Here is a 19,118-nt window from a genome sequence, read left to right on the forward strand (position 1 = left end):
AGAGGCAGCACTAACCAAACACCACCATGAAGACAAAGGGATCTCGAAACAACATCATGAAGACCAAGGAGATCTCCAAACAACACCATGAAGGCCAAGGAGATCTCCAAACAACATCATGAAGACCAAGGAGATCTCCAAACAACATCATGAAGACCAAGGAGATCTCCAAACAACATCATGAAGACCAAGGAGATCTCCAAACAACATCATGAAGACCAAGGAGATCTCCAAACAACATCATGAAGACCAAGGAGATCTCCAAACAACATCATGAAGACCAAGGAGATCTCCAAACAACATCATGAAGACCAAGGAGATCTCCAAACAACACCATGAAGACCAAGGAGATCTCCAAACAACACCATGAAGGCCAAGGAGATCTCCAAACAACACCATGAAGGCCAAGGAGTTCTCCAAACAACACCATGAAGGCCAAGGAGATCTCCAAACAACACCATGAAGGCCAAGGAGATCTCCAAACAACACCATGAAGGCCAAGGAGATCTCCAAACAACACCATGAAGGCCAAGGAGATCTCCAAACAACACCATGAAGGCCAAGGAGATCTCCAAACAACACCATGAAGGCCAAGGAGATCTCCAAACAACATCATGAAGGCCAAGGAGATCTCCAAACAACATCATGAAGACCAAGGAGATCTCCAAACAACATCATGAAGACCAAGGAGATCTCCAAACAACATCATGAAGACCAAAGAGATCTCCAAACAACACCATGAAGACCAAGGCGATCCCCAAACAACATCATGAAGACCAAGGAGATCTCCAAACAAGTCAGGGACAAAGTTGTTGAGAAGAACAAGTCCAGGGTTGGGTCATAATAAAATCTCCAAATCTCTGATCATCCCCCGGAGCACCATCAAATCCATTATCATCAAATGGAAAGAACCTGGTACCACAACAAACCTGCTAAGAGAGGGCCACCCAACCAAAACTCTCAGCCCAGGCAAGGAGGGTATTAATCAGAGAGGGAACACAGAGACCAAAGGTTCACAGTTGTAGGCGTGTTCTTTACATGAACTGATGCAAACCTTCAAAAAAAGTGAAATTCCAGGTTGTGAGGTAGCAAAACCTGAAAAATGCCAAGGAGGTGAATACTTTCTCAAGCCACTGTAATTAACCATAGACCTTTGTCAGTGAGTGGCGGCGGAAAATACTGATTGCATTATAGAAACTGGCTGAGTATGGAATCTTGTATTCAGAGTTCCATGGGAGAGAAGTATGGAAATTTAGCTCTTGCGTATCAAAAGAAACTAGTTTTTAAGTACCACCTTGGACGTATCTACCCTATAAGTCAATGTCCAAGCCTTTACAAGGCTTGTAACATGATCAGGGAAAAAAATATGGGGAAGATGTGATCATAGAGAGTCACCATTTAAAGACGTCATCATATGATTTGCATTAAAACATGAGGAAGGGTGGAAGTTTTGCAACGTAATCTCGTGAATTTGGCATTTTATGTTACCAGACATCTTGGACATCATGTGACAGAAGTGGCGGTCAAGCCCCAGCAGAACTGGTCTGCTTCCTTGTAATGCTTTAGCCTGGTTTTAAAGGAGATTTTCACGCTGGTCCATTAAATGCCTGAAAAGTCTTTCTATTCACTTATTGTAAACCCACTTTGCTGTTCAGTCTTTTTTCAGGTTTTGAGAAATGCTTGGTGGGGAAAAAAAAAGTGCAAGTACAGTAACATATTTGACACATCTCCTAACGGAATCTGTTCCCAACTAAGCATTGTCCCATTAGAAGACTACAAAAAAAAACTCTAAACAAAAAAACCTTTCTTAAAACGCTTGAAAAACTCCCCAATTTAAAGAGTGTTTTCTGAAGTGGATTCCACTAGAAAAATAATGTTTTTTGACTCCGAAAGCTCTGTGAACACATCCCCTAAGGGCGTGTTCACACCGACTCTTCTTGCCATGTTTTTGGAGCTGAAACTTCAAGTTTCTGAGGAAAATGTTGGAAAATTTCCACTGAAGCATCAATGTGAACACACCCTTATAGTGCTTCCGAGTTGGTCCACCCTGTTGTCAGATCTCTGGCTTCATGCCTGGTTTTTGCCTTTTTTGGTTCCAGAACATTTTCCCATACTCTCTATGACTTCTTCTGGTCCCTAAACCCTAAAATAAATGTTCATTGTGAATTTCTGAACTCCTATACCATCATGTATTCTTTAGATTTTTGCGGTAATCCAAGTCTACGCGAGTCTTTGAGGCCTTCTTTGTGAACGTCTCACAGCAGTAGAGGAGAGTGATGGCGGTTCTCAGACGCCTCGCTCTCTGGCAGGATTTAATGCTGCGCACAAAACCCTGCAGGGTGGTGAAGTTCACTTGGCGAGGGTCAGTGACCAAGGCACAATGGATTTACTGTAACCGGATTCCCAGAAGCTAACTTTATGAAAAGGTTTGAAAACCTATTTAACTGTAAGAAAGAAAAAGAACTGACTGAGCAAAGGGGAGTACGGGGTCAGTGCTGACTCACGGAGAAGAATCTGTGCTCATTTACTGATCATGCTACAACTCTCCACCACCGGCCTTGTACCACCGCCACCATCTTATCACCTCTGGCCTCTCTGCATTCCACTTTCTTTTCCCAAGATGTCCATAGGCATTATTATGCCGTAATCACCAACTGTCCAGGGACATTATTACTTCCAGGCTAAGCCCAGCTTAAACAAAGTGTAACCTAGCAAATCCTGGCCCAACTACTGAACAGGAAGAAAATCATCGTAGTGGTCCGCAATTGTGTGAAACTGGCCTTACTATCTATTTTAGCCAGTGATTGCTGGGAATCCTGTCCCATGGATCAGCCACTGTTCCTTCGCTGCTTTTTCAGACACAGTGCCATTTATCTCCCTACTTCTGGTTCTGCAGATCATAAGAAGAGGCCATTCACACGGCTATCCTCTTTTCTGATCTAATGCTGGAGATGCAAGAGTGCTGATGTAAGTAGAGGCTGCTCACACTGCTGTTCTCCCTGTCTATCTGATCTAATACTGGGGATGCTGAGGTAAGAAGAGGCTGTTCACACTGCTGTCTATCTGAGCTAATACTGGAGATACCAGGGGTGCTGAGGTAAGAAGAGGCCACACACTGCTGTCCACCCTGTCTATCTGATCTAATACTGGAGATACCAGGAGTGCTGAGGTAAGAAGAGGCTGCTCACCCTGCTATTCTCTCTGTCTATCTGATCTAATACTGGAGATACCAGGGTGCTGAGGTAAGAAGAGGCTGCTCACACTGCAGTCCACCCTGTCTATCCGATCTTATACTGGAGATACCAGGGTGCTGAGGTAAGAAGAGGCTGCTCACACTGCAGTCCACCCTGTCTATCTGATCTAATACTGGAGATACCAGGGTGCTGAGGTAAGAAGAGGCCACACACTGCTGTCCACCCTGTCTATCTGATCTTATACTGGAGATACCAGGGTGCTGAGGTAAGAAGAGGCTGCTCACACTGCAGTCCACCCTGTCTATCTGATCTAATACTGGAGATACCAGGGTGCTGAGGTAAGAAGAGGCCACACACTGCTGTCCACCCTGTCTATCTGATCTAATACTGGAGATACCAGGAGTGCTGAGGTAAGAAGAGGCTGCTCACCCTGCTATTCTCTCTGTCTATCTGATCTAATACTGGAGATACCAGGGTGCTGAGGTAAGAAGAGGCTGCTCACACTGCAGTCCACCCTGTCTATCCGATCTTATACTGGAGATACCAGGGTGCTGAGGTAAGAAGAGGCTGCTCACACTGCAGTCCACCCTGTCTATCTGATCTAATACTGGAGATACCAGGGGTGCTGAGGTAAGAAGAGGCTGCTCACCCTGCAGTCCACCCTGTCTATGTTATCTAATACTGGAGATACCAGGAGTGCGGAGGTAAGAAGAGGCTGCTCATTCTAGGATAGGTTTCTGTCAGTTTAACAAGACTCTGGCCACCTTACTATAGTGATTACCTCCCTAAAGAAAATAAGTGTAATTTGCTAGGTAAAAGTATTTAGGAATGTATTTATACTGACATTTCTTTTTATAGTTTATATTCCATTTTCTCTTCTCAGAAAGTGCCAATAGTACAACCACAGCAGCTCTTCATCCCACAAAGTTTATTTTCTTTTCCCCTGTAGGCACTTTCTCCCTATTGCGAACACATGCACACTCAGCCCAAATTCGCATGTATTTATCTAATGTGTTTTGGCCACATGAACTGCTGACCTTTATCTAAAGTGTAAACCTGACTTTAGCCTGGAGCTACACGGTGACTTTGGCCATGACACTGCTCGGCCATCCAAAGATCGCTCTGTGCCGCCGCTGCATTGCGGTGTAATACGGGTGACTGGGATAACATTGCGACCATCAGTGTACCGGGACGGCATCAAGCAAGTCGCACACAAAAATCCAACTGGTTCTGACTTTTGTGAATTTTTTTTATCATGGTACCTTACGGGTTACGACGTGACCCCATTCACCTGCATTGTGCAGTGATGTCGCAGCAGCATAGAGCGGCCTTTGGTTGCAGATATTTTGTTCCTAATCCTTTTTAGAGATTTTATGCATTTGGGTGGCAATGAACATATTTGTAGGGTTTTTTTGTTTTGTCTGTGTCGATGTGCGAGCTCCGAAGCGAGGTGAGTCATATGTAACACACCCTGACCAGAGCATAGCCTGTCCTTAATTTGCTCCCGGCAGCTGCCTTGTGCAGAGTCTGGAATACTGGAATATCCTTTAACTCTTCTGAGGCTGCCAGGAAGCGGTGTGGGGGCGTCTTATGGGTACATTGGAAGGACATCAGAGGTAGAAAGGATTTCATGTCTGGAATGTGCAAACCTCACCCAGTAAATGACGTGCGTCGAAACCTTTCTTCCCATTCCCAGCCACCCCCACCAATGCTTTTGAGACTGGGTCCGGTTCCGACCTGGTAGACATTACACTATGCCGTTCTTTCAGTTTGCGGGGTATGACGTCATATTCCCATAGCTCGGCTAAAGATGTGATTTAATATCCCATTAGTATCCTGTCTAATTGGAAGGAACTTTTCCAGTTTGTTTTTTTTAGTCCAGATGTTCCGTGAACGAAACCTATGACAATGGTTGGGCCGCATTCAGTGCTGGGAATGTGTCCATTTTGGCGCTAAGCTGCATCATTAAAGGGGTTGTCCTGGCTTGGAATGAAAGCTTCTGAATTCTCACAGTGCGTGCATGGCATACTGTCAGGATTCATCAGTCGGCATCGCGAGCCACATGACCGCAACTATGAGATTTGCATACTACTGGCCACATTCCGTCTAGACGTCTGGCCTAGTGTGGCACGTCTAGTCGGAATGTGACCGCACATGTGCAAATCGCATGCTTGTAATCACATGACCGCCCGCTCTCGGCACTGGAAAATCCTGACAGCGTGTGTAGTGCGCACTCTGAGGAGTCACAAGACTGCAGTCACATCCTTAAAGCATCTGTATGGAAACTAAATACAATTTCCAATGTTAAGAATTGCTATGCATTCCACAAGGATTATATCTTTTTTTTTTTTTTACACTCCTTTTAAGTTTAATGGGAAAGTCAGATCTAAAAAGATCGGATCAGTGCATATTGCGATTTCTGAACACAGACCATCAGTAAAAAACAAAAAGAAAACAGATTTAATCATGAGGCTACAAATTTTTGCTCAAAATTGCTGTAAAAAATATAGATTTTCTTTTTTTTTTCCTAAAAATATTTTCTTCTTTTTAAATGTTCTTAATGGAAGCCGTTGATTAGTGATTTTGTCCAGTTGGATAATTTCCACAGTGCGGTCTGGTGCTGGAGCCGCGCCGGCCTCATGTCTCATCCTCTTCACATTTTAATGTGGAAATATCTCCTGTCACCTGCAATGTCTGGATCGTTCCTCGTCCATTTCTGGAAGATTTGTAGCCAACGACAGGATCGTCTTCCCTTGTGTAACTTCCCGGTAGACATGATCCCCACATGATCGGATGCTGGTAGGGGGGCGCACACATGACAAGTGAGCTAATCATCATGTGTTGGGACTTATACTAAGCAACCAGATATTCTAAAGGGGAACCCCGCATTACACATCAGTGCGTTATTCCGCTAACACCATTGATTTTATCGGAATTGTGTAATACTTCATTTCACCTTTGGTGGCGCTGCAGGTAACCTTAATTTACAGTTATGGTCTCCTGCAGATTACAGCTGATCGGGGTGGGGGATGGGCGGTCACATTTTGTCATCAGCTGATCTTTTTAATTTAAAAAAAAAGCTAACACAAAAGAGCTGATTCTTTACTGTTTGTTTTTGCACTTTTTTTGGTCTAGTTTTTTTATGCGCTTTTTTAAATTTTATAGATTTTTTTTCCTGTTTTTTTCGTGTTTGATTTTTATGTTTGTCATTTTAGAAGCGACGTATGGGTTTCCACATTTTTGGGGGTTGATTTTAAACTAATGCAACTTTAAAAAAAAAAAAAAAAAAAGTTTAGCGCAATTGTGCAGGTATTTTATGGAAACCTGAAAGTTTTGGCAAAGTTTGCAGTATTTTTTTTAGTCTCTGGGTCAACCTCGGATCACCAAGCAGTGGGTTATGAACGGAGCGGTGGTTTCACCATAAACCTGAAGAAATGGTAATATATGATTGGCATGCGGCAGGGTTAGGTGCGATTTAAGAACTTGGCCACCAGGTGGAGCTGCTGACACTATATGGCATCTTTTCCATAGGGCAGGGAGCCTTTGATTGAGGCGCGCCTGTCACTTTAAGATCGGTCCATTGCATAGGTTTTGTATGTTCTTGGAAATGCAGTCTGTTGCTCCCTGTTATCAGCCATTTAGGGCTTTGAAGAAACCTTCTATGCCTGGCAGCTGCCATTATATTTTTTTATTTTAGTTGAATCCTAAGGCAGACATATACCTTGTATCGCTTTTTGGTGAGAGTCCGGACCGCCGACCGCTATTCTGGTGGTCAGAGCATGCTGGGAGTTATAGTGTCACAACTGCTATTTAATTACATCCACATATCAGATGTGTCGCTCACCCCTTTAATTGGCTCGCACCCCCATATAGAGAAGTGCGAGGTTCGCCTACCGACTAGTTGTATCGTCACTAGGCGCTCACCACAACCAGATGAAACGAACCCCTAATGCTCGCAGATCTTGACGAAAGCTGATAACAGAGAATAATTGCATGACATTTAAAGGGGTATTTTTGGTTGCAGCCAGTAAAGATTGCATTTGTTGTACAATGAATAGTCATACAACTTTCCAATCTAGTTTGGATCAATTCATCACCGTTTTCAAGATCTCTGCTTGCTGTCATAAAGTGATCACTCTATCGGCACACTGTGTACCGTAACGTGCCGTGCATCCGTCACATGACCTGGACCTGAAAAGTGCGAAAAACCGATACAGTAAATATATTGGAAAATTGTATCACGTTCCAGAGCGTCATTTACCCCGACCCCCTTAAAGGGGTAAATTGTACAAAAAATACTATAAGAAAAAAAAATGAAAATATTTAATTTTCCTAAAAAAAAATTTTTTTATCTTTTAGACATTGTATGTTTTATATTTTTTTTTCTTAATTTTTTGTTTATTTTTTTCTTCAGTAATAATGTAGAAATCTACCAAATATTTATTGATATTGACATAATTTCCTGTCTTCTTCCTCCGGATTCTAAATTTAGGGGGAAGAATTCGTCAGATGCCAGATACTTTGTAACACAAGGATGGAATCCAAGACTCTGTCACAGAGGAGGAGGCCGAGGAGGTGGCTGGAAAGAAGGCAGATTTGCATATTCAAGCTGCATGCAGCCAATCAGCAGGGAGCTGGGCGGAGCTATGGTGATTGGATCCTTCCTAAGGAGCATGCGTGGATTGATGGGTAACAAAGCAGGAGCCTGAGTCGCTGCATTTGGGATTCTCCGCTGGGAAGGACTGAGCTGGGATTGTTCTCCTGCTGGCCCTGAGCACTGGGAGTCGTCCACCCTGGACTGGGAGCCCTCCTGTCTGTGGTGAGTGGTCTGTGGCACTACTGGGGGGCTCTCCCTAATCAATGAGGCAGGCAGGGGGGCATTTCATCTGGATTTACAGTGGGCGGATGCTGAATTCTGCATCTGGGAACCTGAGGGCTGTGCGGCGTGATGTGTGCAGGTGTTCAGTGCACGATGTGGCGGATTATACGTGTAGGTCGCGGTGCTTTTTATTTTTTTATAGATATATTTTTTTGGGGGTATTTTTTTTGTCTTAATGGAGTCAATGTAACCCCTGCAGTGTCTCCAGTGCGTGCACATAGGGATATCTAGGCATACGCGCGGACCCCCAGCAGATGACGAGTGTTTGCCTCCCTGGTGTTCCGGGGCAGAGTTGGCACACTTGCCGTATGTGAGTATCCGCTATACAGTATGTGTGGCCTTATGAGAGAAGGCATTAACCACGCGTGTGCTGGGGAGGAGCGGAACGTCGGGGGGCTCCTTTCTGTGATTCATCGCAGCTGCCAAACTGATTTTGGTTCTGGGATTTCATTGATTTTTATGGATTTTTGGCTGAGCCGACACGCGGCGCTGTGCCAGGGCTGAGATGTGCCAGCCGAGGTGCTGCACGCCTGCGTGTGTTGCTGCAGATAGGATACATGTATAGAAACGACAGTGTGCAGCGCCCCGAGCCCCCTCTATATACATTACCTGCCCTACCGTACCTCTCCATAACACTGAGCCCCCTCTATGTACATTACCTGCCCTACCGTACCTCTCCATAACACCGAGCCCCCTCTATATACATTACCTGCCCTACCGTACCTCTCCATAACACCGAGCCCCCTCTATATACATTACCTGCCCTACCGTACCTCTCCATAACACCGACCCCCTCTATATACATTACCTGCCCTACCGTACCTCTCTATAACATCGAGCCCCCTCTATATACATTACCTGCCCTACCAAACCTCTCCATAACACGACCCCCTCTATATACATTACCTGCCCTACCAAACCTCTCCATAACACCGAGCCCCCTCTATATACATTACCTGCCCTACCGTACCTCTCTATAACACCGACCCCCTCTATATACATTACCTGCCCTATCAAACCTCTCCATAACACCGACCCCCTCTATATACATTACCTGCCCTACCATACCTCTCCATAACACCGAGCCCCCTCTATATACATTACCTGCCCTACCGTACCTCTCTATAACATCGACCCCCTCTAATATACATTACCTGCCCTACCAAACCTCTCCATAACACGACCCCCTCTATATACATTACCTGCCCTACCGTACCTCTCTATAACACCGAGCCCCCTCTATATACATTACCTGCCCTACCGTACCTCTCCTTAACACCGACCCCCTCTATATACATTACCTGCCCTACCAAACCTCTCTATAACATCGAGCCCCCTCTATATACATTACCTGCCCTACCGTACCTCTCTATAACACCGACCCCCTCTATATACATTACCTGCCCTACCGTACCTCTCTATAACACCGACCCCCTCTATATACATTACCTGCCCTACCGTACCTCTCTATAACACCGACCCCCTCTATATACATTACCTGCCCTACCAAACCTCTCCTTAACACCGACCCCCTCTATATACATTACCTGCCCTACCAAACCTCTCCTTAACACCGACCCCCTCTATATACATTACCTGCCCTACCAAACCTCTCCTTAACACCGACCCCCTCTATATACATTACCTGCCCTACCGTACCTCTCCATAACACCGACCCCCTCTATATACATTACCTGCCCTACCGTACCTCTCCATAACATCGAGCCCCCTCTATATACATTACCTGCCCTACCGTACCTCTCCTTAACACCGACCCCCTCTATATACATTACCTGCCCTACCAAACCTCTCTATAACATCGAGCCCCCTCTATATACATTACCTGCCCTACCGTACCTCTCTATAACACCGACCCCCTCTATATACATTACCTGCCCTACCGTACCTCTCTATAACACCGACCCCCTCTATATACATTACCTGCCCTACCGTACCTCTCTATAACACCGACCCCCTCTATATACATTACCTGCCCTACCAAACCTCTCCTTAACACCGACCCCCTCTATATACATTACCTGCCCTACCAAACCTCTCCTTAACACCGACCCCCTCTATATACATTACCTGCCCTACCAAACCTCTCCTTAACACCGACCCCCTCTATATACATTACCTGCCCTACCGTACCTCTCCATAACACCGACCCCCTCTATATACATTACCTGCCCTACCGTACCTCTCCATAACATCGAGCCCCCTCTATATACATTACCTGCCCTACCGTACCTCTCTATAACATCGAGCCCCCTCTATATACATTACCTGCCCTACCGTACCTCTCCATAACACCGACCCCCTCTATATACATTACCTGCCCTACCGTACCTCTCTATAACATCGAGCCCCCTCTATATACATTACCTGCCCTACCGTACCTCTCTATAACACCGAGCCCCCTCTATATACATTACCTGCCCTACCGTACCTCTCTATAACACCGACCCCCTCTATATAAATTACCTGCCCTACCGTACCTCTCTATAACACTGAGCCCCGTCTATATACATTACCTGCCCTACCATTCCTCTCCATAACACTGAGCCCCCTCCTATATACACTGCTCAAAAAAATAAAGGGAACACTAAAATCCCACATCCTAGATATCTCTGAATGAAATATTCCAGTTGCAAATTTGTAATTATTGCATAGTGGAATGTGTTCAGAACAATAAAACCTAATTATCAATGTAAATCACAACTAATATCCCATGGAGGTCTGGATTTGGAACTCAAAATCAAAGTGGAAAATCAAATTACAGGCTGGTCCAACTTCAGTGGAAATGCCCCAAGACAAGGAAATGATGCTCAGTAGTGTGTGTGGCCTCCACGTGCCTGTATGACCTCCCTACAACGCCAGGGCATTCTCCTGATGAGGCGGCGGACGGTCTCCTGAGGGCTCTCCTCCCAGACCTGGACTAAAGCATCCGCCAACTCCTGGACAGTCTGTGGTGCAACGTGACATTGGTTCAGGTCTTGGGAACGGGCAGACCAGTCCATAGCTTCAATGCCTTCATCTTGCAGGAACTGCTGACACACTCCAGCCACATGAGGTCTGGCATTGTCCTGCATTAGGAGGAACCCAGGGCCATCCGCACCAGCATATGGTCTCACAGGGGGTCTGAGGATCTCATCTCGGTACCTAATGGCAGTGAGGCTACCTCTGGCGAACACATGGAGGGCTGTGCGGCCCTCCAAAGAAATGCCACCCCACACCATTACTGACCCACTGACAAACCGGTCATGCTGAAGGGTGTTGCAGGCAGCAGATCGCTCTCCACTGTGTCTCCAGATTCTGTCACATGTGCTCAGTGTGAACCTGCTTTCATCTGTGAAGAGCACAGGGCGCCAGTGGCAAATTTGCCAATCCTGGTGTTCTGTGGCAAATGCCAAGCGTCTTGCATGGTGTTGGGCTGTGAGCACAACCCCCATCTGTGGACGTCGGGCACTCAGACCATCCTCATGGAGTAGGTTCTTGCCCTCCTGTGGCCCCCTCCACATCTCCTGGTGTACTGGCCTGTCTCCTGGTAGCGCCTCCAGCCTCTGGACACTACACTGACAGACACAGCAAACCTTCTTGCCACAGCTCGCATTGATGTGCCATCCTGGATGAGCTGCACTACCTGAGCCACTTGTGTGGGTTGTAGAGTCCATCTCATGCTACCAGGAGTGTGAAAGCACAACCAACATTCAAAAGTGACCAAAACATCAGCCAGAAAGCATTGGTACTGAGATGTGGTCTGTGGTCCCCACCTGCAGAACCACTCCTTTATTGAGGGTGTCTTGATAATTGCCAATAATTTCCATCTGTTGTCCATTCCATTTGCACAACAGCATGTGAAATTGATTGTCAATCAGTGTTGCTTCCTAAGTGGACAGTTTGATTTCACAGAAGTTAGATTTACTTGGAGTTATATTCTGCTGTTTGTGTTCCCTATATTTTTTTGAGCAGTGTACATTACCACACGACTAGATTTACCTGCCCTACCATACCTCTCTATAACACCATGCCCCCTCTATATACATTACCACTAGATTTATATATCCTGCCATACCTCTCCATGCCGGGTGGGTCTATACATTGCTGATGCTTAGTCCTCGCCCGTCGGGGACCTATAGGACCCATGCCAGTTAGTGCCTGTGGCATTATAGGGGTGCGTCAGGGGCAGACATTGGTGGTAAGGGGCCACTACCATCTCCAGATCAGGAGGAATTGTGCATTATGAGGTGTCTGGCTGCAGGGGGCCCATATACTGTTCTTGCCCGGGGGCCCCTTCGGTCTGTGTCCTCTCCTGTTGCACGGCGGCCCTGGCACAGCTTTTGCCCTCTTGTGTGGGTATATTGTATGAATGGCCAGCAGCGTCCGTGATCAGCTTGTGTGATAGATTTCAGCCAGACAGGACACGTGTGTTTCCTCCATCATCTGTCTGCACCGCTGGGGGACGAGACCTCGCCAACCCGTCCATTACGCCTCTGGGGCGGGCGTCTCGCGTATACCCATTATGTGCCGGAGTGTGGGTCGGATACGGGCTCACGGTCACCGTTCCACGCTGATTGATTTTTCTTCTTTAGAGCTGACAGACAATTTGGAGATGTGATGGGGGGTGTCTGTCGGTGCTAGAGGGGTCCGGTGTATTGTACCTCGTGTGACCACCGACCTGCAGCATCCTAGCTATTGTAACACTACAGCTCCTAGCATGCCCTGACTCCCTCTCCTGGGGCTTGTAGTTCGAGAATACACGTTAGAAATTCACTGACTGAGTGCGGACCACAGTGTCCGGACCACCCAAACTCAACAGCCTCACGAATGCCTGTGAGTCCAGGATAGGAGGCCGGTGACCGATGAACAGTCCGGTCTGTGACCGTGGCTGTTGGACGAAGTAAACCGACCACTCGAATATAGCGTACCAAATAACCTGTCGGGGGGGTAGGACAGTATCGCTCCTACACGGCCGCTTTGTCCACTTTGCCGTGAGGTTGAGATTAAAAAAATGTATGGCCGATTTTCAATAAATATATATAATGCTATAAATTATGAAGAACATGGACAAACCCTTAATTTTAAAGTGTAATACTTCTTCCTACCTGCGGAGGCACTGCAGAAAAACCAACACTTGTGTCTGGGTCCCCGTTCCCCCCCTCCCCCCCCCCCAAATCTGTAATCAATGCATTTTTAGAGCACCTCTCTAATCAAACAAGGTTGTTTAAAAGTGGACAATCCCTTTATATAGAATCCATCATCAGATTTTGTTATGTAATCTGACAGCATCGTAATGTAGGGGCTGAGATCCTGATTCTGGCAATGTATCACTTAATTTACTGGATGCAGCAGTTGTGATACAATCACACTTTACTCTCCTGCAGGTCTAGCAGAGCTCGGAATGCTGGGCTGTGTATAACTCCGCCCACATCACCGCTGATCAGAGTTAGGGGCGGGGTTGGACTAGGAGGCACGAGACACCTAGTCCTGTACTGATAATCTCCTGCTGATAAAACACTGATTTTATTGCAGTAGCAAAATGCATCCTAGTAAGTGACACATCACTGGAATCAGGGTCTCTGCCCCTACATCATGCTGCTCTCAGGTTACATAGCAAAAACCTCCTGACAGATTCCCTTTATATGTCTTCACAATGATGAGTTTTCCTGAATACTAATGCACATCACAATTTTAAGATTTTATATTTTTTAAATATTCATAAAACCAATGTGTCCTTTCCTCTACACTTGGCTACTTTTGTGCTGGTATCACATAAAATCCCAGTAAAATACATTTAAGTTTGTAGGTGTAATGTGGAAAAGTTCAGGGGTGTGAATACTTTTTCAAGGCCCTGTATATAGCATGTGACGTAATGCCAAACCCAATATGATGATCACAGTGGCTCCAAGGTGGCGTATCGCTCCGACATCTGCCGTCTAATGCTTCCCTGTGCATTGTATTACGGTATATGATTTCTGCTGTGTCCTTCACTGCGATTACGGGCAGAAAATCTGCAGCGTCTACTAAAGTATCAACTCTACCCGGCCCCCAAAAAATGACCGCCACAGCGGGCATTCACCTATGGATTACTGCATGATCAGATTAAACATGGAGCAAGGTCATCAGGGACTCCATCATTCGCTAATCTTAAATCATGGTCCTTATTTAGAAACTGTATATCATTATTATTGTTCCAGAAGCGTACATCGCTGGTATTTTTGCACTATTTGGCGGTATTATGTGAGCAGTTTATAATAATCCATAGAGGCATTACCTTGGGGTAGGGAGGGTTCTTATAATTTTTTTTTTTAATCCTACATCGTTCCTAATTACCGACCATAATTTAAGATTAAACAATGAAGGGAACCTTCATAATACCGCCAAACAGTGCAAAATACCAGTGCATTGCTCTGCTGAAAAAGTAATGATAACTGATGGTCCTTATTTAGGAACTGTATGTCATTATTATTCCAGGAGCGTACATTGCTAGTATTGTTTCACTGTTTGGCGGTATTGTGAGTGGTGTATGTAATACCGCATAGTGATATTACTTGGGGGGGGTTCCCATCATTCTCTAATCGTATACCGTTCCTAAATAAGAACCATAGTGTAAGATTTAGAGAATGATGGGAGCCCCCAAGAAATGCCACCGTGCACTAATATGCCCTGCTCATATAATACCGCCAAACAGTGCAAAAATACCACCGCGATGCCTTGGTGCAATAATGATAGTGTACAGTTCTTAAATGAGGTCCATTTATCATTCTTATTCCAGCAGCACTGGTATTTTTGCACTGTTTGGCGGTAATATGGGGGAAGCATCATTCTGCATAGTGTCATTACATGGGGGTTTCCATCAATCTCTGATCTTAAATCATGGTCCTTGTATAGGAACTGTATATCATTATCATTGCCATAGGGCGCAGCGCTGGTATTTGTGCACTTCTTGGCGGCATTATATAGTGGCATTACTTGGTACTTCCCATCATTCTGTAAATCTTACATTATGGTCCTTATTTACGAATGGCATGATATTAGAGAATGATGGGAACCCCCAAGTAATGCCACTATGCACATAATACCGCCAAACAGTGCACAGTATACAAGCGCTGTGCCTGCTGCAATAATAATTATAAATCATGGTCTTTATTTAGAACCGTATGTCATTATTATTGCAGCAGGGCCTGGCGATGGTATTTTGTGCACTGTTTGGCGGTATTATAAGCAGTATATAATACTGCAAAGTGGCATTACAAGGTGCCTAACTATTATTTAGTGCATATTACGGTATATTCTGTATCCTATTTACCCCAGAGAGGACCACAGATCTCCGTATATACGGTAACCCCCCCAGCTGCACGGAGCCGGGCTGCAGTATACACGTAGACCTGGCCGGGGATCCGACGGCTGCTGACAATTCCATATTGCTTATTAATGAGTCTGGTCCTGAGAGCACGGCCTATTTCTTATCAGTCCCTGCTACATTATGTACGATAATAAGCTCAGGACAGGAAGTTTAGTCTCCAGAGAGGGATTGAAGTAAAATCGATAATCATTGGACGTCTGTGCGCGCTCGCCATACATTAATGAGCCTGCACCGAGGGACCTATAGATTGAGTAGAATTTGCTACTATGTATATAACGGTAAGAAATATCCAGACCGAATGTCGCACTTTGCATGAAGAGATGATATATTGTATACAGTATGGGGGAGCGTTGTAAATATAGGGGTACAGAGATGGCAGTCTGATGGGGGAAAAGACTGGATCATTGGGGCATTAAAAGTCGCCTATGCTTGGCTGTACCCATAATTGCAAAGATCCAAACTTTCTCGGGCATCGGGAGCTTCATGGTATGAGTTTCCTTGGCCGAGCAGCTGCATGCAGCCTTACATCACCAAGCACAATGCTGAGCGTCGGATAGAGTGGTGTAAAGTCGCCATCACTGGACTCTGGAGGAGACGTGTTCTGTGCAGTGATGGATCACACTTCTCTATCTGGCTTCTGATGGAGGAGTCTGGGTTTGGTGATTCCAGGAGAACATTATCCGCCGGTCTGCATTGTGGAGAAGGGATAGTGCTATCGGGTTGTTTTTCAAGGATCGGACTCGTCACGGGGAAGGAAAATGTTAATCCTTCAGCACAAGACATTGGAGACAATTGTAGCTTCCAGCTTTGTGGGAACAGTTTGGGGAAGACCCTTTTCTGTTCCCCATGACTGTGCCCAGTGCACAAGGCCCATACAGACATGGCTGGAGGAGTTTGGTGGAAGAACGTGGACCTCAACCTCCTCCAAAACTATGGAATGAACTAGAATGGAGATTATGATCCCGGCCTCTCCCCGACATTAGGGTCTGACCTCACAAATGCTCTTCTGGATGAAGGGACAAAAATTCCAACAGGCACCTCCAAAATCTTGTAGAAAACCTTCCCAGAAGAGCGGAAGATGTAATATCCTCAAAGTGTGGACTGACTCTGTCTCTGGATGTAGAATGGGAGGTCAGAAGAGCCCCTGTAGGTCTCGTGTAGAGGGGGCCACATACTTTTTGTCCTAATGGTGCAGATTTTTCATGCTTGCTAATTATTTCAAATTTTTGGGAAATAGTCTCGACAAAATTGTGATTTTCGAGGCCAAAAAGGAATCAGGAATACTCGAATGCTGCCCACAAATGTGTTCTTCTGGTACTGTAGCGAGAACCCCAACATGCCTGGGGTGGGACTGGAGCACCCCTAAATTGCCAAAACTAATTTGAATAATCTTGGATTTTCTTTTGGGTCCCAGAAGTTTCTTTAGCTTCTTAAGTTCATTCTTCCATTTTTCTTCTAGCATCATCTTTCTTATAATTGGCGTCTGGGGTGGAAATCGGTCATATTGTGATGATCCATCAGATGAGGAGCGATCATCAGGCTCTATGGGTATTCTTGGCTTTGATAGCTGCAGAGCATGCACATGAGATCTCCTCCAGAAGGAAGAAACCTCTCGTTAGTTCCCCCCTATAGGAAGCTACAATCACTGGACCCCCACAAATCCTAAGAATGAGGCTCTGCAGGGCCCTGTCTGAATGGGACACCAGTGATTTGGGTCTTTCCTGACTTTTTACTTATCATACAGATTTATGTGACTTTTTTTCTAGTGGCAGATGTGACAGGTCCCCCCCCATAAACATGGTCGAGGCGGCCGCGGATCACACAAGTACCTGCTGTTCCGAGGACCCTTGCCACCCGTAGGACAGACACATACCAGGCCTGATTTCTGTGCATATTGTTGCACTAATCCCATCAGTTGCATTGAATGAGGGTCTGCTGCAGGCAAGAGGGGGATTTCTGCCTCTCACAGCCAGCTACCAGCCGCCGGCGGACATGACAACTGCTTCAGGTTCAGCTTTGGATATGAACGGCTGCCCCCCCATTTGTTCAGGGCCCCGGCACTTGCCCCGGTATGCCGGGTGCTGACGCCGGCCCTGGCTGCTCCATTAGACAATATGGTGTAGTTTATTACCGGCTGAAATAATATCCACCAAGACCTACAAATAGTAAAAGACTAAAAAAAAAAAAATCAGATTTTATTGCAAAAAATTGCGCCCCACTTGGCCGTATCTGGTATTTCAGCTCAACTTCCCCACCCCCCCTCCCCATGGCTGACATTACAATAACCTTTAGCCCATTATGGGGCAAAGCAAACAAGAATGCTACGGCCCTCCCACACGTAATGGTAAGTCCAGGTGCGGAGGCGGTGCGCACACCTCGGCGTACGGTTCCTGCTCGGCTCAACTCCAACAGCCCAGTCCTTGTTTCCCCTTTCATCTGCCGTCCGGGGAAAGTCAGGACACCTTTCTGCACATTAGAAGGTGGACCAGTCATGCCAGATGGCGGCCTCCTGACCGGATCGGCGACTACTCTGATCTCAGCAGTTAACTTTCCTGTGGCTCCGTAAAGACTGATGGCGACACTATACAACTTGCCCTCACCTGGTCCAGTGCTGAGTCTCCACCGCCGCTCTTTTATGGTCTGCAGTGTCGACATCCACTCTGCCGCTAATCATTGTGCTGATCGGCTTGTGATGTACCCGTGCTGCGCTCAGTTATTGGCTGCAGTGCTGACTAGCTGCAGCCAATAACTAAGCTTAGCGGTGGAGCCTCAGTGCTGGACCCAGAGAGGGGGAGTGAAGCACAGAGGCCCACACGATTGTCCGATCCATCTGATGCCTTTTAGCGGCCCTTGTAGGCAGTGGGTGGCCCGCTTTAGCAGTGAGGCACCACGGGCCTCGGGCCTCCTAGATGTCACACGTACGGGTTACTAATAAATCAGACGAGGATTATGTGTTCAGGCTTCATTAAGGGCTCGAGGATGATAAAAATACAAATCATACAGTCTGGGGAATTACCCTGAATTTATGGTTTCAGGTTCCCGCCATGTCACCTACTATTCCGCCCCAAGAAGGCTGTCGTTGTTAGTTATGGGCCGCGTGTATAATATCTGAAATTTCTATTGTCAGAGGAAGCATTACACATCAACCTGCAACACAAGCCCATGTTCTATTGATCCACAGTCATGGAAACCTGCGACGTTCCTCAGGAAAGAGGAGGATGGAAAATGTAAGCCTCCATTTCCAGTAACGCAATCCATTGATTGATTGCTTTCCTTGTTTTAAAGATGTTTTGTCCATAGGCGTTACTCACATGCCCGGCTTTTTTCCAGTAGTTTTAATCATTTCTCTGTGTATATATTTTTTTGTTCTTATAATTTTTATGTATTTTTAGGATCGGTCATCAGTATTAGATCGGTGGGGGTCTGACACCAGACACACCATCTGATTTGTTACTGCCCCCCCATTGGCGTTCATCGGACCTCCGTTGTTCTGATTTTGATGACCTTCGACCTAAACAAGCCCCTTAACAAGTAAAATAGCCGAAACCTGACGGTCCGTTTTTAAAACCATAAACGTGTGTTGCACCAATTATGGTTACCGGTAGCGTCTACTAAAAATTGAAACTTTGACACAGATGTCGTATTACCGTAACGCCTGTACATTTCATACATGACCAGT

The 19,118-nt window shown here is 46.0% G+C and overlaps 1 protein-coding gene across 1 annotated transcript in view; it reads left to right on the plus strand.

The window, feature by feature from the left end:
- The first annotated feature begins 7,876 nt into the window (after window positions 1–7,876).
- Window positions 7,877–19,118, plus strand: part of NUMBL (NUMB like endocytic adaptor protein) — a 65,473-nt gene continuing 54,231 nt past the window's right edge. Inside the window, exon 1 of the mRNA XM_069746748.1 lies at window positions 7,877–8,013. The gene's annotated coding sequence lies outside the window, so the exon portion shown is untranslated. The remainder of the gene's footprint in view (window positions 8,014–19,118) is intronic.

Source organism: Ranitomeya imitator, chromosome 2 (genome assembly GCF_032444005.1).
Source record: "Ranitomeya imitator isolate aRanImi1 chromosome 2, aRanImi1.pri, whole genome shotgun sequence".
Classification (NCBI taxonomy): domain Eukaryota; kingdom Metazoa; phylum Chordata; class Amphibia; order Anura; family Dendrobatidae; genus Ranitomeya; species Ranitomeya imitator.